Source organism: Hemiscyllium ocellatum, chromosome 51 (genome assembly GCF_020745735.1).
Source record: "Hemiscyllium ocellatum isolate sHemOce1 chromosome 51, sHemOce1.pat.X.cur, whole genome shotgun sequence".
Taxonomy (NCBI): domain Eukaryota; kingdom Metazoa; phylum Chordata; class Chondrichthyes; order Orectolobiformes; family Hemiscylliidae; genus Hemiscyllium; species Hemiscyllium ocellatum.
Window position 1 is genome coordinate 2,589,232 of NC_083451.1, and position 26,880 is coordinate 2,616,111.

Consider the following 26,880-nt stretch of genomic DNA (forward strand, 5'->3'; position numbering starts at 1 on the left):
AGGGTCGGTGTGGACTTGTTGGGCCGAAGGGCCTGTTTCCACTACTGTAAGTAATCTAAACCTTCCTTACTGCGTAAGGTACTGAGCAGGAACCTGGAGTAATCTACCCCACAGACACACGAATATTGAGTGTAACTGTCACTGTTCCATTGCAGCCCAGACAGAGTCCAACTCTGGCTCCTTGATGCCAATGTATGTCCCCAGCAGGTCACAATGAGGCAAAGATATCCTGTAGAAGCCACACTGAGTGCTGAGTCCCTGAGTCTAATGACTCTATGACTGGGCCCTCTGACCTCACAATGAGAGATGACCTTAGCTCAAGTGGAGACTGGGAAATCGTCAATAGAATTTCAACCTTGAACACAGCCGGTTGAAGGAAGGGGGGGGGGGTGGGGTGCAGAATCAGCGACAAATATTCAAATAACAACAGTAGTGATGCTATAACTTCCAAGATTCACACAGTCCCTCTCGGTCTGGATCGGAGCGACTTCCCATTTGGAGTGAACTCCATTTCCTCACAATCTGAAACATATTGAAGATTAAACAGAAACTAAAGAGATGGAAACACCGTGTAAATAATGGAGAGACTGGGGTTAGTGCTCAATAATAAATATAGAAGTGTATTGAACATAATCTATATTGAATTTTTAATACTAAAGCAGCTCATAAACACTCACTTGATCCATTGCAGACTGTGCAGTTTGTACACCATGCAAAAATGAGGGGACAGAATTGTTGGTGAAGATGTTTAATGAGATGGACAACTCCATCAGTGACTGGTTTGTACTGAAAGCAAGGGCAAGTTTCTCAGCACAAAGCTCTGAGAAGGCAGCAGCACATACCCTAGGGGAGACAAAGAAAGAACAAGAACTAAAGTTTATTAACAGCAGTATTTCTGAAACAGACATAACTGGAAAATATGGGATATTCTGTTCCAGTAAAGTGAAGAGAAGCAGCAGGTGGAATGTTCCCAGGCCTGACTGACATAGATGACAATGAGAAGCCTGGGACCATTCCATCAGAACTCAAGCAGTGCCTTCCCTGACATCAAGAGCAATAAATCACAATTCCCAATGGAGCTTTTCTCTGTTTTCAGTCATGGGAATTGGCATTGCTGGCTGGGCCAGCATTTATTGCTCATTCCCAGTTGTCACCTTCAATACATGGGGATGAGCTTTTTGAATCGCCGCAGTCTAACTGTCCATTGTGGGTTGACCCACAATATCTTAGGGAGGGAATTCCAGGATTTTCACTCACTGACAGTGATATTTCCAACTCAGGATGGTGAGTGGTTTCGAGTAGAATTTTCAAGGGTAGTGCTCCTATGTATCTGCTGCACTTGTCCTTCTAGATGGAAGTGGTCACGGATTGAGAGCTACTGTCAAAGGATCTTTGATTAACTTTTCCAGCGAATCTTGTAGATAATTCACACTGCTGCTACTGAGCATCAATGATGGAGGGACTGGGGATGCATGCAGATGTGGTGTCAATCAAGTACACAAGGATATAGAAACATGTACTAGGATTTATATTTAGCTCTTAGTCCCACTTACAGAACAAACTGCTTTAGTTCTCCAACCTCAAAATGTTAAAATCAGGGTGAGTTAATATTTGAGTTAAATGCAGAAAATGTCTGCATTACCAACAGGAGAAAACTTTGAAATGTCATTACTGAGGGCCAGGTCAAAGGTTACATTAATACTTTCCTTAAATCTCATCAGATTGAATTCAAAGGAATATTTCAATTTTCTTGATTATTCTGTGCATAGTGAAGGTAACCAATTCTAAAATTAAGTAGACAGCAAAAATATTTTCAGAACTTAGTGCATCCATTAACTTAGAATACATGGGTAAAAGCATTCCCATTGGCGAAAGAATAGAGAACCAGAAAGTATTTATTTCAGGTAAGTGGTAAAAGAAGCAATGGCAACATATGGAAATTATTTTCTGCATTAAATGGCTAGAATCTGGAATGTTCTGCCTGTGGGCATGGTGAGGTCGATACAAATCAGGCATTCAAGACAGCATTGGATTATTTTCTTAAAAGCAAAACGTGTAAATTGACAGCGAGAAGGAAGACAAATAAAACTTTGCAGGTCTTTGTAAGGAAGCTGGCACCGTTTGAATGGCATTCTTTCTTACAGTGACAGGTTCAATGATGCAAATGATGTGGCTCAAATATTAATCTACAACTGTAGCCACCCAGTTGTTATGAATGAATGCCCAGTACTTCTCTCTCTCTTTCTCTCTCCCACCCCCCCACCCCTTATTGCCTGCGTTTTTCAGTTTGGTGTCAACATTTCCACTCCTGAACCTTCCAGTTTATTACTGATCAGCTTCAGAAACGTTAGTGACTGATTTGTAGTGACAGCAGAAACAAGATCATGAGCACCAGAATTTGAGAGGCCAGCATTTGACAGGCTTGGCTTTAGGGATGGAGAGAGAGGAAAGAAATGGAAAATTGAAATTAAAGTGAAGCAGACATGAAATCTGCCATGAGCACTCCAATACAAATAAACATGTTCATTTTGGAAGGAAAACAATAGATCAGTATTATTTAAATAGGGAAAAGCTGCAGAAAGCTGTAAAACAAAAACTGAAGGGAGCTTGCGCAGGAAACACAAAGCTAGCAAACAGGGATAATGTTAATGGAATGTTTGATCTAATTTCAAGTTGGTTGACATACAGGAGTCAGGAAGTCTTACTGCAGCTGCACAAGATGCTGATGAGACTACATTGGGAGTACTGTGAGCAGCTTTGCTTCCTTTCAGGAAAGATTTCATTTCATTGGATGCGGTTCAGAGAAGATTCACTTGGATGATCTATAATATGGGGAGATTGTCTTAAAAACAAAAGGTTTAACAGGCTGGGACACTATTTACTGCAATTTAGAAAAATGAGAGGTGATCTCATGGAAACATTCCAGATTCTTAATGGACCTGACAGGGTAAATACTGACAGGAGGTTTCCCCTCATGGGAAAGTCTAGAACCATAGGACAGTCTTAAATTAGCACCTCTTTATTCTAAGGCAGAGATGAGGAGAAATGTCCTCTCTGAGGGTTGTCTTTGGAATTCCATGCCATAAAGAGCTGTGGAGGCAGAATCACAGTCATCCCTCATGGTAAGAGACCCTTCAGTCCTACCAGTCCATGCCAAACATAATCCCAGACTAAACTAGCCCCATCTGCATGCTCCTGGCCCACATCCCTCCAAACATTCCTTATTCATCTACCCATCCAAATGTCTTTTAAACATTGCAATTGTACCCACATCCATCACTTCCTCAGGAAATTCATTCTACATGTGAACCACCCTCTGTGGGAAAAAAAGTTGTTCTTAAGTCTTCATAAAATATCTCTTCTCCCTGAAAAATATGCACCCGAGTCTCAAAATCCCCCATCCTTGGTGAAAAAAAACTACAAATTAATTCATTATCTTATGAAATTCTGTCAGGTCACTTCTCAACTTCCTATGATCCAGTGAAAAAATTCTAACCTTTCTTTATAACTGAAGCCTTCCATACTACGCAAAAGCCTAGTAAATCTCTTCTGAACCATCTCCAGCTTAATAATATTCTTCCTATAACTGGGCTAGCATACACAGACACATCATTCCAGCAGAGGCCTCACCAATATTCTGCACAACTTCTGAACCCCTCTACTCAAAAGGCTAAGCAATGAAGACAAGCATGTCAAACGCATTTCTAAACACCCTACGTATGATGCAAACTTCAATGATGCAGTCGGGGAATCAAGGATTATGAAGAAAGGGCAGAAAAGTGGAAATCAGCCATGATCTTATTGAATGTCAAAGGCGGCTAAAGGGGCTGAATGGCCTGTTACTACTTATGGACTCATGTCTTAATGACATACAATGTATAACATTTTACAACACTATCACTGACCATAATAATGTACAGTGTCCCTTTAATGTGGAATATTTAAAATATTTTAATTACGGTCACTGACATGAGTACTATGGAATTTATTAAACACACTGGTACTAGCAACAAGCTAATTATTGTTAATGTGTAATAGAACTATTAATGTACAAAATGATTATTATTGACAATTTTGCTGATAAGAATTGTCACAGTGTTTAATGCCATGACTACTTCTGCTGGTTAAGTACTTTGTTTCAAAATACACAATCACTAACACAAATAACGGGCAGCTTAATTAATAAGTCATTACGGGGTCTAAAAATAATGCACTGTTGTTAATGAAATAATTACTGTCAGTTGTCATCACACTGTGCCAGATATTCATTTCTTATAATCACACAATCTGGAACTTACCTCAGAATCTATATTTTACAGTTTGGAATCCCCAGAGCTACAGAAATGACCCAATTTATCATCACTTTGGGCCAGGTCCATCACTGATCAGTGTGCCGTGAGAGCAGAGATGAGGTCCTAGGTCCCAGAATCTGTCACGGACACCATTAATGCTAAATTGGATCAAACAAGGGAAATAATGGAAAGCAGGAAAGATAGCATGCATAAAATTCAGTATGGACAAGGATACTGCAACTACGTACAGTCTTTACAGAATAATGTTACTGATTGGAGTATATTTGTACGATTATCAATTCTAACAAAAGTGCACCTTATTTAACAATACCAATACTATACCATTTTTATTAATTGCAATGTACCAAATTTATCATTCTCACTGAGCACTGTGAATAAAGTATTGTTGATATTTAGAAATGCAGTGCTTTTTAATCGTTGCTGATACAGTACATTGTCTGACAATGTCAAACACAATGCCACAAAGTCTGGTACCTCCTGCAGTGTGTGCATTTTACAGTTTGTATTCCTCAGTCTCACACAGTCCTTTCACTAGTACAGACACAGAATACAGGAGATTGCCCAATTCTTCTGTACCATGCACAGCCGGTTTAGGTTCAATCAATTCAGAGTTTGATTACTGGGTGGGCCTGGAAAAGCTGGCAAATATGATGCCATCTAATTTACCTCTCCACTTTTTTCCAAATTCACTTCCACTGTTTGCTATTAATGTCATTCCTGATATGCTTAAACTTGCACACATTTTATTAAGTGTACATTGTCAGACATCTAGCCATTATAAACATCTCACATTCTGTTACTTACTCCAGTCCCTGTATTCTGCAGTTCGGTTTCCTCTCAACCACAGATGTAATTTTATTTCTGAATCTTCTGGGTCATTACTCTGGAGACTAAACAAAGGTAGCGAGAAACATATACAGTCAAACCAAAACATATGCAAAGTTTGTGTCTTGAATATTACAGGAAACAAGAAAAAGTCAAATAAAATCTTCTTTGATGTAAAAATACAATTTACCAGGACAAATTGGAAGGTTCTACTGTAATTAATAAATGGCAAGTAACAATGATATTTGACTCAAGACCCATCACTGGAGATATACCTCACCCAATTTCACTTTCAATGAAATTTCAAGTTCCCAAGCCAATGGAACAGAGAAACAAGAACAAAGTGGACTGGCTGTCAATTCACTATCACTGGTTTTATGCTGTGTTGAAGTCTGATATCACGCAGAATCACAGAAGTGCAGGAAGAGACCATTTGGCCCATTGTGCCTGCACTGCCTTCTCTATGAGCATCATTACTAGTGTTAATAGCCTCCTTTTCTCCCCCCATATCATTGCACATCATTTCTAGCCAAATGATCATCAAATGCCTTGTTGAATGCCTCGATTGAACCTGCCTTCACCATATTCCCAGACAACATAGTTCATACACCAAATAGGGCTGCTAGCTCAGTGAAGATGTTTTTACCACACTTCACCTTTGCTTATTTTGCAAATTACCTCTTTTGTCATTTATTAAATACTTGGATTTTCTGCAAAGCAATAATCAATGGAGAGCCAACTGCTCAAACGTTTCCATTCCTGGATGTTATTTGGTATTTCTAGGAGTGTCGTTTAAGCCTGGCTTCTCCAGAAGTGAGACGTCTAGCATCCCTTGGACATCTTTGTTGATACGCTGTAGGTTCAAGGGAAGCAGAAGACAAAACTCATTTTGGCACGTGTGTCTGAGTGTCTGCCTGAATGAACAAGTGAATCAGCAAATGAGTGAATGGACTGCAACAGTTCGAAAATGCAGAACACTACTAATCTCCTCAGGGCAGCTAGGGATGGATGCTAAATGCTCACATCTTGTGAGTGAGTTCACAAAAGGGCAAGGTGGGCATGTGGGTGAGGTAAGTGGCTACAGTGGCAGGTTAAGAGGGTGGTGGATGCAGAGGGTGGCAGGTTCCTGAGGTTAGTCAAAACTAGTCAGTTTGGGTCAGGAGATAGTCAGTCCAAGGGCTTGTCAAGACTGATGAAGGGGTGCAGTCAGACTGAGAGTAAGTTTTGTGTGTTTGTGTTAAAGTTCACTCACATTCTTGTCCATGTTGACCTTTCTCTAACTGGTGTAAAGCTCAGTTAAAAGGAGCAGGATAAAATTATCAGAGCTTGCGATCTTCCCTGAGAAGGACCCATCAATCCCTTTCCCTTTCAGCTTCCTTCAACCACCTCTTGTGGGTCCCAGTGCCCTATTTGGACTTGATTCATTTCAGCTCATTGACACAGTCAACTGTTAAATAACAGTTCTGATCCAGAAATGAAAAAAAAAATCACTGCTCATGTGCTGTTGTAAGGGGTGTTTGTGAGGGTGCTGGGTATAAACACTGGAGCATCCCCACTTGGTGTTGGTGTAGGACGCATTGGTCTGGCTGCCTGTGTGTATTTGTTTTTGTTCCGGTCTTACTCAGCTACCTTGCTCCAGCCAGTACTTTCATTACTGTCTTTACGCCATCCCCTTCAATCAGCTGGATATGGAGCAAATTCATTGACCTATTTTCAGTTTCCACAAATGCCCTTTTTTCAATGGACCTTCTATGGTACCTTTCTCCTGTCTTCACTTTCTCCTGTCTCATTTCAGACAATTGCCTCCTTGTCAATTGCATGTATAAGCTCACAGACTCCGATGACTATCATGCTCCCCACCCCATCGCATATCCTTGTCTGTTGATACTACTGCCCATGCTAGTGCTTCAGAAATAGTGCTCAGCCCCTTCCTTACACCACTCTCTTTGTTAGTATGCTCAATAGTGAACGAAGTTATCTGAGACTACAAAGGGATCATGATCAATTGGGAAAACAGGCTGAGGAGTGGCAGATGGAGTTTATTGCATTTTTGTACAGTAAACAAGGGCAGGATTTAATCAGTTAATGGTGGAGCCCTGGGTAGTGTTTCGAGAAGAGACCTAGAGATCTATACAAATGTACCGTCACCTGTAAAATCTCTCAATCCCCCTCAGTTCACTCTAAATCCCTTATCGGAAATACTGTCCAAGATATTAATGATCACGACTGGAAAATTTGCTCTATTTCTGTTCCTTCTTTAATTCCAATCTCTGTTAAAATGAGACAACACAACCCTCCCATCTGGCAGTTCTGGCTACAGGAAGGATACTACTTTACTAGAGAAGATTCAGAAAGGATTTAAGAACCAGCATAGCATTACCTCAATACTTGGCATTCAGGAGCCAGATATTGGAATCCTTCAGAATTGTCTTGCACGTTGAGGTGGTTAATTGTGTCATAGAATTCACTGACATTCCACTATCCACCAGGAGCCAGCCTCAATCCATCAAGCTCGTTTTCCTTGCTATGGGCTTCACTGCAGAGCTTCAAATGTCCCTGGGATCTGGGGCAAAGGCAGCGACAAACTCTTGGCTGGCGAGGTGTGGGAATGTGTTAACCACCCAGTGCACAGAATCATCTCTCTCCAATAGTTCCATTAGGAAAACAGACAAGAATTACATTCCTGAACACAACCTTCCTCTTCAGAATCCTGTGAAAGCCATCTCACCAAGCTTCAGTTACACAACACAGGGGTCTTCAATCTCTCAGCCATGGTTTTTCACAACGTTGTAACTATAGTAAAAATATAGTTGGGTGATAATCTTGGGAAGTTGCTGCAGCTTCCTGTCTTGTTATGTGAAAAAGGGACTCAGTAACAGATCGAGGATCCAGTAGTACAAAACGTTGTAGACCATGGTACATAGGATCTTGTTCCCCTTCACTTGTTTGAAAACAGCGGCTGCCATCATCTGATCTTCAAAAAGCCTGTTGAAATATTCATTCCGCTCATCACCAACAAATCGCAGGATTTCAGCCCAGACATGATCTCAGCTATTTCCATTAAATGGGACAGCTGGCCACGAGCACTGAACATCCCGGGAGCAGCTTATGCTGGATTAGAGTGTACACAATGTCAGACACTGTCACACCAGCATTCAGAATCAGTGCACATGAACTGAGGGTCTACTTTTAAGACCATCAGAAAAATCGATACTGTATTTGATTTCTTACAAACCATCAAATATAAAGAGCAATCCCTCTGGGTTCTTCCAGACCTCTCCCATATCATTCCCAAAATAAGGATACTGCTCCAGCATTCCTGAGTGAATAGCATACAAATCCCGAAATTTAAAACGGAAAACAGATAAAAATTCTGGGTATATTTTCCCAGTGGCCCAATCAGTCTTTTCTACCATTGTTGTTTTTCCAGTCCCTGGGTCCCCAATCACTGCTACCACACTCCCAGATGTGGAAGTTCTCTGGGGAGAAAAAAAAACCTGCTCTTGGACAACTGATCAGTTTGTGTTTTGTCCAGTTCTCTCCAGGGATGTTTCTCTCTACACTCTTCACGGACTCAGCCTCTTACCAGATGTTCATCTTCTCTAAATGTCCAATTTCGTACATTAGCGATTAGCATTAACTCAGCATATCGATCAACCAGCTGGAAACTTGTTTCTTCGGATAGTGATCACACAGCTTTTCAGTTTGTACCTGGAGTATTTCCTTGTGTTTCTGCTGAATACCTTCACCTAGAACAAAGAGATAGCAGTTCTCAATGTTAGCTATATTATCATTACAACAATTTCCAAATACCATTTCATGACTTTGGCAATTACTATTGAATAAATTGGTGCAGATTTTATTTTCACCTTCAATAAACCTGTGAGCAGCAACTGAATCGATTAAGGAAAAAAATTTGAAAGTGGACAAGGATCAAGAACTGTTTCAATAATCAGCTGATTTCACTCTGAACTCAACATGAAGAGTTCAATGTTGGTGCTACTTTCCCTTGGATCTTTAATTAAAACCACCCACCCCATACTCCAGTTATCTCATTGTAAATCGACACATGGTCCTGACAATGCCATAGCAAATACAAGCAAGAAGCCAATTGGTTCTTCAAGCCGTGCCACTATTTAATAAGTTCATATTGAAAGAGTCATTCTCAGGTTGTCAAGGTGTGACCAGAAGGATCAGTGATTGGGGCCCTGTTCTGGGGACTGATTGTAATATTTCCAAGTTTGCAGATGACATAAAATTTCGTGAGATTGCAAATATTGAGGAAAGTGCCAAGAGGCTTCAGGTAGACTTAAATAGGCCGAGTGAATAAAGAAGAGCATGGGAGATGGAAGAGAATGTGAGTAAGTACAAGGTTGGAGGCCTGATAATGCAGACCATTTCTTAAAATGGTAAAAGTTTGAAAATATTGAGGTCTAGAAGGACCAAGATACTGTTCACAAGGTACAGTTCACAAGGTACTGAACGTTAGCATGACAGTGCACAAAACAATTCAGAAGGCAAATTTTGCGTTAGCTGTTGGTTTCCTTTGTACAGGTGAGATCTCACCTGGAGTACTGTGTACACTTCTGGTCCTCCTGCCTATTTACCTAAGAAGGAGTATAGGGATGTTCTCTAAACTGATTGCTGGGTTGGTGGGACTGTCCTATAAATTAGCGATTGAGGAGACTGGGCATGTTTTCTCTGAAGATTAGAAGAATCAACTATGTTATAATGTTCTTAAAGAGATAGACAGATTAGATGTAGAAAGCATCCACCATCCACAAGGCACAAGTCAGGAATGTTATGGAACTTGCCTCGATGAGCAACACTGAAAAAGTTTGACATGTGACAGGTCAAACCAATATCACATGTTTCACGCCATCCACCACCTTCAAAATTCACTCCCTTCACAACCAACACTGAATGGCAGTACCTTCACCATTGACAGGAAACACTGCAATAACTCATCTAGGCTCCTTAGACAGTACCTTCTAAACCTCTAACCTCTGTCATCGTGAAGGACAAGGGCATCAAATGCACGGAACCATCTGCAAGATTCCCTCCAAGTCATCCACCATGAAAGCTTGGAAGGAATTTGCTGTCATTTCACTGTTGCTCAGTCAAATTAGTGCTTGGCGACAGGAACAGTCCTCACCAAGAAGATGGAGAAACACCAAGAGGAAGAGGGACCCAACACTTGAACAGAAGACTGTTGCCACAAGCAACACATCCACACCATATGCCTGTTTATTCTCAGAGATCAGTAAACCACTCTCAACTGACACAGATCATACATTTTTCCTCTCTATGTATCATAACTAAACAGTTGATTTGCCACAAATGTAAGAAGTTAACTGAAAAGGAGTTACCAGTTCTCAATCGCTTACTCCGGCTCCTAATCTTTCCTCTCACCCACAGCACACACTCCTATTCCTATGTTTCTATATGCATCCAATCTCTAACCCTATTGAGATGCCCTCCTTCTCTCCAGTGACACAGAAAAACCACAGCACCACATCAACAGCTCTCCTTCAGATGGCTGTACATGGACAGTCATACTCAACCACTCACTACCTCGCAGCCTCCCCCTGCTCGCCAAATCTCAGCTTCTTGCCTTCACCTACCCAGGTGGCCTCCTGGCCCTCACTCACCTCTCATTGCTCCGCAGCCTCAAGCACTGCTGCACCTCACGTCCAAATCCCAGCCTGACCTAAAGAAGGGAGGTTCATATAGGCCTGATGCTTTTCCAGCCTGAGACCTTTTCTCTCCCACAGTTGCTGTTGCTACTGGGCTCACGGGTAAAAAATGGCCCGAGTGAAAGAGCAACTCCTTTCAGAATCATTCATCTGTATTTGGAATGAATGACTAATAGAGGCTATTGAGAACATCTTGGAAATGGACAGAATGATAAATAAGCAATGTTGTTCTTGGGTCTATTGGTGCAGAGGGAAGTGTCTCTACAGCTGGGACAGAAGTCTACATTTATTCCAGTCATTGGGCCAATTGATAGACAAGCTTATTCTAAATGGCCACTTCCTTCACTCATCCTGCTTAGTACCTAGCCAATTGCCTCGTGCTATGTCAACTTTTTGCTTAAGTTCAGCAGCCTTTTTCGAGAGGAGAAAACATTTTTCACTCAGAAAATACCTTGTGTCTATTCCCATTATTGTTGAAAATATCTAATTTTCTCTCTTACTCAAACCTTCACCCATGGCAGCATTACACCTTCTCAAATGATGATGCCCTGAAATAAAAAAAATTGAAAGGTTTTTGAAAATATTAAGATTACCTATTCAACTTTCCTCCACGTCAGTGCAACTACAGTTAGCTCTAGAATAGACCAGTGAGCCTGTCATGAGTCGTGGACAAGTTGTTGGGGGGGTGGGGGGGGAATCCTGAGTATTTGGATGTATTGTATTTGGAAAAGAAGGACTGATTAGGGATCGTTAACTTGGCTTTGTGCGTGCAAAATACAGTCTGACTAAGTTGATTGAGTTTTGTTGAAGAATCACAGAGCATTGATGAGGGCAGAGTAATGTACATGATCTTTGGACGTCAGTAAGATGTTCGACAAAGGTCCTCATGGTGGACTGGTTAGCAAGGATAGATCACACTGAATAGAAGGAGAATTATTTGGATACACAAATAGCTTGAAGGTAGAAGACAAAGGGCGGAGATGGAGAATTGATTGTCAGACTGGAAGCCTGTGACCAGGCGAGCCACAAGGATCAGTGCTGGATCCACTGTTTGTCATCATTTATACAAGTGACTTGGATATGAACATGGGAGGTATGGTTCTTAACTTTGCAAACACCACCAAAATTGGAGGGGCAGTGAACAGCAAAGATGGTTACCATAGAGTATGGGCCATTGGGCCAAGGGGTGGAGTTTAATTTAGATAAATGTGAGGTGCTGCATTTTGGAAAAGCAAATCAGGATGGGTCTTAATAACACTTAATGGTAAGTGTTGCTTAACAAAGAGACCTTGGAGTGCAGGTTCATAGTTCCTTGAAAGTGGAGTCACAGCTCGATAGGAGAGTGAGGAAGGACGAGTTGAACCGAGGGGTCTGTTTTCATGTATATATCATCAGGTCTCTTTGAAATCTTTCCCCTCTCAACTTGAACTAATATCTTTCGATCCCCTAAGCGAGAGAAAAGACTTTGGATATGCCCCTCATGATTTGGTAAACCTCCATAAAGGTCACCCCTGAGCCTCCAACATTTCAGCCTATCCATTTTCACCTTATAACTTAAACCTTCTAATCTCTGTGACATCCTCGTAATTATTTTTACACACTTCCAATTTAATAATATCCGCCATAAAGCAGGCAAACACAATTGTACCCAGTACTCCACATGTGCCCTTACCATTGTCTTGTACAGCTGTAACATGATGTCCCAACTCCTGTACTCAATATTCTGAATAATGAAGGCAAGCGTGCCAAATGCTTTCCTCACTAGCCAGTCTACCACTTTCAAGGAACCTCAAGGTCTACCTCTTCAACTGTAATCCCCAAGGCCCTACCATTAACTGTGTTCCTTTCTGTTTTGAGAGAGAGGCAGTACCACTGTGCTGCAATAGTGCTACTTTAGTAGCTGCTTTGAAGTGACAGACATTAAATTGCACTAGGCATTTAATGGAAATTTGCACAGAGTCTCTCACCATCGGACCATAGAACAATACAGTACAGCAATGGGGCCTTAGGCCAACTGTGCTGTATCAGACATGACACCAAATTAAACTAATCCCTTCTGCCTACCTTTGCTCCATATCTGACCAGTCCTGGCAAATTCATGTGCTTATCTTATAATCTCAAACGCTCCCATTGTATCTGCCTCTAACACCATCCCTGGCAGCATGTTACAAACGCCTACCACTCTCTAAAAACCTTTTTCCCCACATCTTCTTTGAACTTTCCCCTCACATTACATGCATGCCTCTCTGTATTAGACATTTCAATTCTGGAATAAAGATTATTACTGTCAAGCCTATCCAAACAACTAACTTTTGTAGTTGAGAGTGCAGTGCGGAAAAGCACAGCAGATCGGGCTGCAGACTTCTCTCAAGTCACCCCTCAGCCTCCAGCACTCCACAGAAAACAATCCAAGTGTTTCAAGCATCTCCTGAGAGCTCATACCCTCTAATTCAGGCAGCATCCTGGTAAACCTCTACTGCACCCACTCTAAAGCCAAATGCAACATTAACTGTGACTTAACCAAGATCTTATGAAGCTGCAACATACATCCCGAGTCTTGTTTCAATTCCCTAACCAACAACGGAAGCATGTCATATGTCTTCTTACCACCATACCCACCTGCATGGCCACCTACAGGGAACTATGGACTTCAACTCTGTACATCAGTGTACTCAATGTCCTGGCATTAACTGCATGCTTTTCATTAACAATTGATCTCCCAAAGATCAGCACCACACAATTACCCAGATTAAACTCCACCTGCCATTTCTCTGCCTACATTTTCTACTGATCTATGTTCCATTGTAGCCTTTGACAATCTTCTGCACTATCCACAATTCCAACAATGTTTTTGTTAACTGCAAAGTTACGAACCCACCCAACTACATTTTCATACAAATCATTCATATGTATCATAAACAGTACAATTCTCAGTACAGATTTGTGCAGATCACCACAGGTCGTGGACCTCTGGCCACAAAAATACTATTCCACTACTACCCTCTGCCTTCGACGGGCCAGCCAACTCTGAATCCAAGCAACCAAGTCATAGTGGATCCCATGCATCTTAATCTACTAGATGAACCTACCATGAGGGACCTTGTTAAAAAAGCCTTATTAAAAAGCATGTAAACAACATCCACTGCTCTATCCACATCAATTACCTTTGTCACCTACTCAAAAAGTTCAACCAAGTGAGTAAGACATGACCTACACACAAAACCATACTGATTGTCCCTAATTAGGCCACGCTTTTCCAAAAGCACATACATTCTAAGTATTCTCTTGAACAGCTTCCCAACCACTGATCAGAAACTCACTGGTCTATAGTTTCTTGGATTATCCCTGTCTCCCTTCTTGAACAGAAAAACAACATTTGCTACTTGCCAGTCTTCCAGGAGCTGTCCAATGGCTAGCAAGGATGCAAAGCTCATCAAGGCCTGAGCAATCTGCTCTCTTTCCTCTGAGGTAGAAACCATCAGGCTCTGGAGACTCCTTCACCTTAATGCTCATCAAGAGATCGAACACTTCTTTCTTGGTCTCAGTATGCCTTAGCATGTTTGCATTCTCCGCATTAATCTCACTATCCACCATATCCTTCTCCTGGAGAATACCAATGAATGCTCCCTCCTTTATCCTGGAGTGGTCCTACCTTCTCCCCAGTTATCCTCTTATTAATAAATGTGTAGAATACTCTTGCGATACTCTTTAACCCCAATTGCTGAAATCATTTCACAGCATCTTCTTGCTCTCTTAATTCCCTGCTTGGATTCTTTCTGCTTTTTTATATTCATCACAGGTGTGACCCAATTTTAGCTTTCTAAAACCTTCCATATGCTTCTTTTTCACCCTTGGACTAAATTCACACTCTCCCTTGTTATCCAAGGATCCCTTACATAGCCTTGCTCTTCCTCCTCCCCGGAACATGCTGTTCCCAACATTGACATCCTGCGAGCTCTATCCCAAACTTTCCTCGAACTCAAAAAATATCCATTAGCCGTCACTCTCTCTCTTTCCCATCACATAGTTAATGTTGTATCCATGTTGCCCCTCCCTGTTGTACCATGAATGACAACCTTCCTCAAGTCTGTTGCGTGGTACCTTCACGAAATTCATGTAGATTGCCCTCATCAGCACTTTGTTACTTCATCAAAAAACATCAGCAAGTTAGTTCTGCACAATTTCACCATGATTTTTCCTAACCAACCCGCCTTTATCAGCCTGACTACAAGCTTTATCCCAAATAATTGTTGCCAGAGGTTTCTCTGGAATTAAACAGACAAGACAGGATTAACTTTACAACTCTTTTTAGAAAAATAAAAGATTGCCATGCTAACAATCCTACAATCTCCTGGTACTCATCAGATTGCAGGGAAGAGTGTAATCTTCTGGCTAGTGCCCCCATAATTTCTCCTCTCACTTCATGCAAAATCCTACGATGCATCAGATCCAGTTCTGGTGTCCTGTTACATCTGATTGCAACATAAACTGGACAAGTAATTGGATTGGATCTCTTCATTGTGGGACCAGGCCATTCGGCTCAACGAGTTGACACTGATCCACCCAGCCACATCCCCTACCCAATTCCTGTAAACTTGCATATCTCATGGCTACCATACCTATAGGCCCCTGAATACTATGGGTTACTTAGCATGGCCAATTTACCTAACTTGCACATTTTTGGACTGTGGGAGGAAACTGGAGCCCCAAGCGGAAACCCACACAGACAGGGGGACAATATACGAACTCCACACAGTCGGTCAAAGGTAGAATCAAATCTGGGACCCTGGTGCTGTGAGGCAATGCTAACCATTGAGCCACCATGTCACCCGAAAGGAAAAGGTTCAGAGGGATACTTCAGCTAGTTCATCTAGTTCAGTTTAGGAAATCCGGACGGGATAGATGGATTAACCAGCATCTGCAGACCTCATTTTTTACCCGAGGATTAACCAAATAGCCTATTTGTGTGCAGTGTGACTTTGTTCTTATTCTTTCAGACTTGAAAGTGTTCAGAAGAGATTTAGAAGGATTTTGCTAGGGTTGGAGGGTTTGAGCTATGGGGAAGAATCTGAATAGGCTGGACCTGTTTTCCCTTGAGCGCCTGAGGCTGAGGATGACTTTTTAGAAGTTTAATAAAGTCATGAGGAACATAAATAGGTTAAATAGACAGGGTCTGAGGGTGGAGGAGTCCAAAACTAGAAGATAGCGGTTTAAGGACAAATGGGAAAGATTTAAAAGGGATTGAGGGGAAGCTTTTTCACGCAGAAGGTGATGCATATGTGGAATAAGCTGCCAGAGGAGGTGGCTATCATTACAACATTTAAAAATGGAAAAAATGAATACGGGTTTAGATGAATATGGACGAAGCGCTGGCAAATTGGACTAGATTAATATAGGATATCTGGTTGACATGGACGAGCCGGACCAAGGGTCTGTTTCTGAGCTGTACAATTATGACTATTGATTTCATCGAGCTCCTCCCCTCGCCGGGAATTGTGTGATCTCCTACCCAATGTGTACACAGTTAATTTGTTAACTAATATCAAAGATGTTTTCTCACCCTCATTGGAAGGATGATAATACTCAGTCCGCTCAGCCGAAACCACGCAGAAGACATTCCCAGTTCCGGGTTTAAACACCACGCGTGTGCACTTCCTGGAAGCCAGACGCCCCGCCTCCGCGCAGACTCAGATCAACAGCAGCGCCTCGAGCCTGCGCAGGATCCCTCAGGGCGGGGGTTAGCACTATCTCGGGATCCGAATGGTCAAGTAACCTGTCAATCGCCGTGGTTCCGGCCAATCCGGAGTCCGATCAGCACAGAGGGGTTGGGCCAAAGGTACCTTTGAGGAAGGATCAGAGTTGGTGCTGGAAACGCAACAGCAGCTCAGACAGCGTCCGCCTGGCATGAAAATAAACATTTCGGACAAAAGGCCTTCATCAGAATGTCCCACGCTCCTCGGCACCACTCTAACCCTCAGCATCTGCAGTAACCACCTCCACTTCTGAGGAAGAATCTCTCCACCTAAAACGTGAACTCCGCCAGATCCGCTGGGCTTTTCCACTAAGTTCTGATTGTGTGTCTGTGGGGCATTTCTGCCCTCCCTGCCTCCATCAGTCCGTCCGTCCCTGCCCGGGGAACATAAGCTGGTTGGTGTTCCCTCCCCCACAGTCTATATCCGAACATTAACAGTGTTTTTGATTTTAATACCGTCACGGGACGGATTTTTGTTTTAAACAAGCTCTCTGCGTCCAGTCCAGCCGAAATCCCAGGGAAGACTAACCAACGGCCGTCACGCGGGTCCCGGTTTGAAATGTTACGCATGCGCAAGACCCACCCTCGCGCAGTGTCGGTTAAACGGCCGCGCTTGGAAAACCTGAAGGGCGGGAATCGACTCCACCGCTGCCTCCGATTGGGTAAGGGCCCTGTCAATGTCATGGTACCGGCCAATAGGGATTGCGGTCCCGCTTGGGTGCCGCCCCCTGGAGGTGAATCCCTGGAGCTCCTGTGGGATTAAAGCAGAGATAACGGTTCCCATCCGTTCACCCTTCGACACAACTAACAGCAGGTAGGTAAAACAACCCTTCTTATTTAACTTATTGTGCAGACAATCAAAAGATTTCACTGTTTTGGAAAATCTCCCTGGACATTTATTTTTGTGAATAATAAGTGTTCAGAATAAGTGTCCTCTTGGAGAACTGGGAATGTGATCTTCCAACGTGAAGGACAGGGATTTTATTCAGTAATGGGGTGGGGGGAGGACAGCGGGGTATGGGGATGGGGAAAGGAAAGTTGGGTTGAGAATGATCAGATCAACCATGGTCTGAGTGAAAGGTGGAGCAGACTTTGGGAGTGAATCACTTCCTTCTGCTGTTCCATCTTATGACGATCCCTGTTCCATTGGGACAAGAACCTTTCACACTCAGTCCCCTCAATGTAACCGTTCACCTGTTTGGTCTAACACCATTTCATACCGTGGCTGATGGATCCGAGGGTCAGCGTGCCCCAGGGGAGGGGAGAAGTTGAGAAGGAGAATCCTTCATGGTGTGAGAAACAGAACTCACTCACACATCAGCCTGAGACAAAGCCTTGGAAACAAGAACAATTTATTACGGCCTTGCAAGTACCGGACGCCTCTGCAATAAAGCAAAAAATGCACACGAAAGCAAAGCATGTAAGCATTCTTATTGAGTTTGCAAGTTGCGGAATCACGCCTCCCTCTTCCCATCCTATCATTAGCCGATTACCCCACTTGTTTTTTCCTCTCTCGTTATTTTCTTATCTGGCCATCCTGCTGTCCTTGTATGTCTACATTCTTTGTTCCTTGTTTGTTACAGCTTGGTTCTTTTATGCAGTTTCTCTTATCAAACTATAAGCTGTATTGTGAAATGCCCCTACTGTTTCTTTTGTGGTCAACTATAACACTTTAAAGTTATTTCTTAGTTTAAAACTATTTTGTAAGCAAAAACCTCTATATTCGTTAAAATCTTAGCCTTAAGTATGCTGCAAGAATCCTGCGACTGTTTGAGTAGTGTTCCCCTTCCCCTCCATCTCCCCGCCAACACCCCCTCCCCCTCTTGCAGAAACTACATCTTTAATCTCCCACAATGGTAACCCCAGCTGGTTGTGGGAATTGAACCCACACTGTTGGCATCACTCTCCATTGCAAACTAACTCTCCATCCAACTGAGCTGACCAACCTCACTTCAGGGGGCACACCCTGTACAACACAATTATAGCCAGTCTTCACTTCAATTCAATAGGAACCATGAGCAAGGCCATTAGGCCTGCTCGAGCCAGAAGGGAGGCCACGGGAAGCCAGTGAAGGAAATAGTCTCTCCATGTGTCCTTCCCAAACTGTGCTGGTGGAGAGAGCACATTGGGCCCACTATTTGTTTCCCTGTGACTGGCCTGCTCCACCTTGCAGTGAGAGACTAAAGGGAGAATCAAGCGGATTTCACTTCTCACACAGAGCCTGGAAGTCTAATCCGGAAAGGCTGATTCACTCTGAAACTCTCAGACGATGGATCACTCTTCAGATCAGTCCTGTCTCATCATAGCCAAGAGCTGGAAGATTACATTGAGGACATACGACCATCCAAAATAGGAATAGAAGCAGCCATTCAGCGTCTCGAGCCTGCTCTACCATTGAATAGGATCATGACTGATTCAATGTTTGAATTGGGAACTGAAACTCTGACAATACAGTGATAGAGAGAATCAAATTATTCTGCTATAAGGAATTTTTTTAGATTAGATTAGACTTACAGTGTGGAAACAGGCCCTTCGGCCCAACAAGTCCACACCGACCCGCCGAAGCGCAACCCACCCATACCCCTACATTCACCCCCTACCTAACACTACGGGCAATTTAGCTTGGCCAATTCACCTAACCCGCACATCTTTGTGACTGTGGGAGGAAACCGGAGCACCCGGAGGAAACCCACGCAGACACGGGGAGAACGTGCAAACTCCACACAGTCAGTCGCCTGAGTCGGGAATTGAACCCGGGTCTACAGGCGCTGTGAGGCAGCAGTGCTAACCACTGTGCCACCGTGCCGCCCACAATTGTCAGACAAGAGCTGTCTCCTTGTCCTTCATTAACACAAGGAGAAATCAGTTGTGGGGTTCAGGCTGTCTCTGGGATTTATACCATAAGGGACAAGCTGTGGAAAGGGTGAGTTAAAGGGGCAAAAAGATAGCAAAGGGGCTGCTGCATAGTCTAACCCCACAGATTTCACTGATTCCCTCTATCTTTACTTCCACGTTCCCAGCTGTCTCTCCCACGTCTTTCCTTCAATCTACCTCTCCATATTCTGCACACCTCCATCCTGTTCACATTGCCCTGCGAATTCCCTTCTTACATTTCTCTGCTTGGTTGTCACCTCACCATTTTTTTTAAAGGAATGCTTAATCGTTCAATATTTCCAAAATCAATATCTTTGTTCATCTCTCTCTGCATCTTTGTCTCAGCTCTGTAGGATCTTACTGTTCTTGTCTGTAGACCATTTTATCTGCATTGCAGTGGCACACCCACTCTCTCAGCTCTACCTCTCTGTTTTTTGCAAATATCTGTCTGTTCCTATCCTATGCCTGTCCCTGGGATTTCTCTCCATCTTCCCTACTTTCTTTCTTTTCCTGTGTTTTCCATCCCTCTATCCCCACTTTCTTCCCATACCTGCTGACATTCTGTTTTGTCCCGAAGGATTTCACTCTCTATCTCGCGATCTCCGTCTACCTTTCTCTCACTCCCTCCCTTTCTCTGTCCTTCCATCGTTTTCTCCTTGCATTTTAGATTAGATTCCATTCTCTACATTGTGGCAATAGACCCTTTGGCCCAACAAGTCATCACCAACCCCGGAGAGTAACCCACCCAAACCCATTTCCCTCTAACTAATGCAACAAACCTTATGGGTAATTTAGCATGGCCAACTCACCTGACCTGCCCATCTTTGGATTGTAGGAGGAAAGCCATGCAGACACAGGGAGAATATGCAAACTCCACACAGAAAGTCGCCTGAGGCTAGAATCTAACCTGGGTCTCACATAATGTGAGGCAGCTGTGATAACCACTGAGCCACCATGCCGCCTTCACTTTTTTTTCCTCCATGAGCCCTCTGCTCTGTCCCAGTGACTGGGGAGGCAGCATTGGGAAATCTTGGACTCAGTGACACAGGGTACTATACAGTTATAGAGTCATTGAGATGTACAGCATGGAAACAGACCCTTTGGTCCAATTCATCCATGCCATCCAAATATCCAAACCTCATCTAGTCCCATTTGAGAGTACTGGCCCATATCCCACTAAACCCTTCCTATTCATATACCCATTTAGATGCATTTTAAATGTACCAGCTTTGACTACGTTCTCTGGCAGCTCATTCCATACACGTGTAATCGTATGCGTGAAAAAGTTGCCCCTTAGGTCCCTTTTCTATCTTTTCCGCTCTCACTCTAAACCTATGCTCGCTCGTTCTGGACTCCCCAACCCCAGATAGAAAACTTTCTCTATTTATCCTATCCATGCCCCTCATGACTTCATAAACTTCTATAAGGTCACCTCTCAGCCTATGATGCTTCAGAGAAAACATCACCTGTCTGTTCAGCCTCTCCCGCTAGCTCAAACTCTCCAACCATGGCTAAATCCTTGTCCATCTTTTCTGAACCCTTTCAAGTTTCACAACATCCTTCCGACAGGAAGGAGACCAGAATTGCAGATGATATTCGAAAAATGGCCTAATCAATGTCCTGTACAGCTGTAACATAACCTCCTAATTCCTATACTCAATACTAACTAAAAAAAGGAAAGCATTCTTCACTATCCTATCTAACTGCAACTTTACTTTCAAGGAACTTTACTTTCAAGGAACTATGAACCTGCACTCCAAGGTCTCTTTATTGAGCAACACTCCCTAGGTCCTTACCATTAAGTGTATAAATCTTGCTATGATTTGCTTTTCCAAAATGCAGCACCTCACATTTATGTAAATTAAACTCCTTTTCCCAGCACTCAACCCATTGGCCCATTTGAACATGATCCCGTTGTACTCTGAGTTTACCTTCTTCACTGTCCATTACACCTCCAACGTAGAATAAAGAGGTTGTTGGTGGAGGTTTGCTTTTCAGACTGGAGACCTGTGACTAGTGGAATGTCACATGGGTCGGTACTGGGTCCACTACTTTTTGTCATTTTTTATAAATGATTTGTATGTAAACATAGGAGGGGGGACAGTTAGTAAGTTTGCAATTTTCCCTGGAGCATCAGAGGCTGATGGGTGACTTTATAATGGTTTAGAAAATCATGAGTGATTTTCTAAGGACACGATGAATAACAAACTTGTTTTCCCCAAGGCAGGGTAGTTCAAACTCAGACACAGGCTCAAGTTGAAATAAAAAAGATTTATAAGGAACTGAAGGGGCAGCTCTGTCATGCAGAGGATGGTGTGTGTATTGAACAAGCTACCAGAGGGAATGATGGAGGCAGATACAAATGACATTTAAAAGGCATCTGGATGGGAATATGAACAGGATAGATTCGGAGGGATATAGGCCAAGTGCTGGCCAATAGGACAAGATTAATTGAGGATATCTGGTCGCCATGGGCGAGTTAGATCAAAGGGTCTGTTCCTGTGCTGTACAAATATGACTCTATGACAAATATGGAGACATGCTGATACATTTCCAGGCAGAAGCAAACCTGAGGTGAGAATGCGTGTGAGAAACTATCGAGAGAGCTGGGAACAATGGAATAGTGAGTATTATCCCTTCAATCTGACCATGTCTTAACTCCTTTTTGTGTCTGTTGGAGTTTACGTTGTCTCTCTCAATTTCTGTCCTTCTTTCTCCCAGTCTCTTGTCCTCTCTCCCACCCTGTCGGTCGTTCTCTCCCTCTTTGTCTCTGTTCTCTCTCTCTCCGTCTCTATCTGTCTTTCTCTCTCTCCTTCTCTTTGTCTGTCCTTCTCTCTCTGACCCTGTTTCTCCATCCTCTCACTCTTTCTCTTTGTGTCATTTCTCCCTGTCTCTCTTTTTCTCACACTCTCCCTTTCTCGCTGTCTCTTCTTTATCTGTGTGTATCTCCATATCAGTATCTCTGTGCAATGCTGTCTCTGTTGTCTTGGGACTGAATCCTGTTTGTCCTCACTTTTTCTCTGTCTATCCACCTTGAGTTTAAAATGATAAAATGCCACCCTCCACTGGACATTCCACATCACTTCACAAACAGCAGATTTTGTTTGGGAGAAAATATCAAAGTCTGTGTTCTCTGACATTGCAAAATAAAAACTGAAAGTATTGCCGATGTTATAAATCAGAAGCAAAAAGAGAAGGTGCTGGAAAAGCTCAGCAAGTCTGGCAGCATTTGTGAAGAAAACTCAATAGTTAACCTTTCAGGTCTGGTGCACTCTTTTTAATGTCAGGAATATTGTGCAAAGACAAATCATTTCCACATTGCAGAGGGAGCACAACATTTCTCCATATATGCATGTTCCACAACAAGGGACCTCAAGCCCAATTGTAACCCTCTGTATACCAGCCTTGTGTGTATGTCTCCGTGTTTGTCTCTGAGTGTATTTCTTTATTGTTTGTGCTGATTGTTTGGATGGTGCTGTGACCTGATGCTCTCCCTCTCTCCATCTCTGACTGAATCCTTGAGAGTTTTCACCCTCCAACACCCATGTGCAGTGGTGTGGGGCTGCCAGCAGAGGGCATATCACTTTCAACACAAGGGAGTATTGTTGCGCTATTTTCACTCTTCACCACATGACAGGAAATTTCCGATAAGACTACATTGGAGTAACAGCTCATTGGAATTGGGAAGTTTGATGCTGAAAAATAGAGAGCCCAGACACTTATATATTCGGTAAGTAGGTGACGATAATTTCATGTAATTGGCTGCCACAATTTCCTAAGTTGAAACAGTTGATATAACTGTTTGTGACATAAGCATTGGATCTGATGTTATGTTACTGAGAAGTGAGACCATGTATTTGATAGTGAAACATTTTCTGATTAACTATTCTATTTAATTTTATCAGAACACTCAGAAGAATTTGATTTTAAAGGAGACTTACGGAGGGTTCCAAGCTGAGAGGAATTATTTAGCAGGAAATTCCATTTCTTAAGCACAATCCAAAGGAATTGTCCATGATGGAGAATCCACAGGTTTCCAAGTTAAACTCTCTCCTTGCACTGGTATAAGGATTCTGTGTCGGGATGTGATGAAATATCCTGCACTTGCCTGGATTAGTGCAGCTACAACAAACACTCGAAGCTTGACACCAGCCTGTTTGATTGACACCACATCCACAAACATTCATTCCTTCCAACACCGACTATCAATAGCAGTAGTGTACCATCTGCATGATGCACTGCAGAGACTCACCCAAGTTCTTCAGTCAGCACCTTCCAAACCCACAACCATTTCCATCTAGAAGTGCAGGTGCAGCAGATACGTGGGAGCACCACCCATTGCAAGTTTCCTTCCAACCCTCTCACCCTCTTGACTTGGAAATATATTACGTCGTCTTTTGTGTTGCTGCATCAAAATCCTGGAATTCCCTCCCTAACAACGTTGTGGGTCTATGTACAGTCCATGGGCTACAGCAGTTCAAGAAGGCAGCTCAGTGCTACGTTCTCAAAAAGCAGCTAGTGATGGGTAATAAATGCTGGTCCCAGCCAGTGATACTGACATCCCACAAATGAATTAAAAATACTAATTTCATAGTCTGGAAACAATGGCATCCTCCTGTGGGCTACACTGAGGTGTTGTATTTGTTCATAATGTAAGGAATTCATGGATTCAGTTATTTTACTGCATTTCTGAAATTTGCTGCATACCTAAACAACAATGTGTTTGTGCAACAACTTAGGTTTTGCAGCACGAAACCAACTGCACTGAAGTCATATGGAATAGGTAGGTAATCATCAAGATTAAATCCATGAATGACAAAACGTAAGAAATATAAAACGTTGATTGAACACAGGAAGACAGAGCTCTCAGATTTGTTGAAGAGCAAAATCACAGACATCCGTCAGCTTTCCATCTCTGGGTCCCTGCGATCCTCTCCTTGTTCTCACCGTTCAGCCTCTTCTGAACTTGAGTGGTCACTAAAACGTGTCTGATTGTCAGAGCATTGCGCAGCAGAATTAAAGCGAATTAAAGAGGTTAAGACCATATGAAGACAATCTAATGCCACCCACCAAGTCTCAATAAAGTAGCTTGATTTTGTGTGGGGGAGGTTGGGTAAATCGAGAGGTTAGGGTATGGAATGTGTTGCCTGAGAGTGTAGCGAAAGCAGAGTGAATTAGAACGTTGAACATTACAGAGCAGTACAGGCCCTTCGGATCTCAAAGTTGCACCACCGGCATACTAATCTGAAGCCCATCCCACCCACACTCTTCCATGTACATCCATTTGCCTGTCCAATGACGACTTAAATGCACTTAAACTTGGCGAAGCATTCCATACCCTTGCTACTGTCTGACTAAAGAAACTACCTCTGATATCTGTCTGATAACTATCTCCCCTCACTTTAAAGTTGTGTCCCCTCGAGTTTGCCGTCCCCCTACTTGGAAAAAGGCTCTTCCTGTCCACCCTATCTAACCCGCTGATTATCTTGTATGTCTCTACTACGTCACCTCTCATCCTTCCATCTAACGAGAACAGCTTCAAGGCCCTCAGCCTTTCCTCGTAAGACATTCTCTCCATACCAGGCAACGTCCGAGTAAATCTCCTCTGCACCCTTTCCAAAAATTCCACATCCTTCTTAAAATGCGGTGACCAGAACTGTACACAATACTCCAATTGTTGCCGTACCAGAGCTTTGTACATCTGCGGCATAACCTCCTGGTTCTGGAACTCAATCCCTCTAATTAAAGACCAAAACACTGTATGCCTTTTAACAATCCTGTCAATCTGCGTGGCAACTTTCAGGGATCTGTGTACATGGACACTGAGATCTCTCTGCTCATCTGCACTCCCAAGAATTCTACCATTAGCTCAGTACTTTGCATTTCGATTACTCTGTCCAAAGTGTATCACCAACACTTGTCCACATTAAACTACATTTGCCAGCTCTCAGCCCAGCTCTGCATCCTATCTATGTCTCTCTGCAACCTACTACATCCTTCGTCACTATCCACAACTCCACTGACCTTAGTGTCGTCCTGAAAGTTACTAACACACCCTTCTAAGCCCTCTTCCAGGTCGTTTATAAAAATGACAAACAGCAGTGGACCCACCACCGACCCTTGTGGTATACCGCCAGTAATTGGACACCAAGATGAACATGTTCCATCAATGACAACCCTCTGTTTTCTTTCAGCAAGCCAATTATTGATCCAAACTGCTATGTCTCCCACAATCCCATTTGTATAATAGCCTACTGTGGGGAACCTTATTGAATGCCTTGCTGAAATCCATATACACCACATCAACCGGTTTACTCCCATCTACCTGTTTGGTCACTTTGTCAAAAAACTCAATGAGATTCATTAGGCACGACCTACTCTTCACAAAACCGTGCTGACTGTCCCTGATCAGATTATTCTTTTCTAGATGGTTATAAATCCTATCTCTTATAACCTTTTCCAACACTTTACCAACAACTGAAGGGAGACTCACTGGTCTGTAATTACCAGGGTTGTCTCTACTTCCCTTTTTGAACAAGGGAATCATATTTGCTATCCTCCAGTGCTCAGACACTATTCCTGTAGATAATGATGATTTGAAGATCAATGCCAAAGGCTCGACAATCTCTTCCCTTGCTTCCCAGAGGATCCTAGGATAGATCCCATCCAGCCCAGGGGACTTGTCTATTTTCACACTGTGGAGTACTTCTAATACCTTTTCCTTGTGAACCTCAATCTCTTCTATTCTGGATGCAAGTATCTCTGTATCTTGCTCACCAACAATTTCATTTTCCATAGTGAACACTGTGGAAAAAATATTTATTTAGTGCTTCCCCTATCTGCTCTGACTCCACACACAACTTCCCACAATTATCCTTGATTGGCCCTAATTAAACTCTCATCATTCTTTTTTTCCTGACATACCTATGGAAAGCCTTAGGGTTAACCCTGAACCTATCCGCCAACAACTTCTCATGTCCCCTCCTGGCTCTTCTGAGCTCTCTTTTTAGGACTTTCCTGACTTCCTTGTAGCCCTCCAGCGCCCTAACTGAGTTTTCACAATTTGTCCTAACATAAGTCTTCTTCTTCTTGACCAGGGATTTTAATTCCTTAGTAAACCACCGCTCACGCGTTCTATATCTTCATCCCTGCCTGACAAGTACATTCTTATCTAGGACACACAGGAGCTTTTCCTTGAATAAGCTCCACATTTTTAATGTGCTCATCTCCTGCAGTTTCCTTCCCCACTCTATGCTTCCTAAATCTTTCCCAATTGCATCGTAATTTCCCTTCCCCCATCTGTAACTCTTGCTCGGTGGAATAAACCTACCCCTTTCCATCACTAAAGTAAACCTGACAGAATTAGATTGGATTAGATTAGATTACTTACAGTATGGAAACAGGCCCTTCGGCCCAACAA

The 26,880-nt window shown here is 42.9% G+C and overlaps 2 long non-coding RNA genes across 7 annotated transcripts; one reads left to right on the top strand and one right to left on the bottom strand.

The window, feature by feature from the left end:
- Positions 1–17,141, bottom strand: LOC132805667 (uncharacterized). 5 transcript variants are annotated; one of them, XR_009640940.1, is made up of 7 exons: positions 16,395–17,141; positions 7,519–8,887; positions 5,817–5,991; positions 5,118–5,203; positions 4,299–4,450; positions 678–843; positions 1–522 (listed from the first exon to the last, which is right to left on the bottom strand). It is a non-coding gene; the product is annotated as an uncharacterized LOC132805667 (long non-coding RNA). The 5 variants fall into 5 exon arrangements; XR_009640942.1 differs by lacking the exon at positions 5,817–5,991 and adding an exon at positions 11,286–11,382; XR_009640941.1 differs by lacking the exon at positions 5,817–5,991 and having other exon boundaries at positions 7,519–8,123; positions 8,725–8,887; positions 16,395–17,138.
- Positions 16,654–24,509, top strand: LOC132805668 (uncharacterized). 2 transcript variants are annotated; one of them, XR_009640945.1, is made up of 4 exons: positions 16,654–17,400; positions 22,018–22,083; positions 22,986–23,190; positions 23,366–24,509. It is a non-coding gene; the product is annotated as an uncharacterized LOC132805668 (long non-coding RNA). The 2 variants fall into 2 exon arrangements; XR_009640944.1 differs by lacking the exon at positions 22,986–23,190.
- Positions 24,510–26,880: the final 2,371 nt, after the last annotated feature.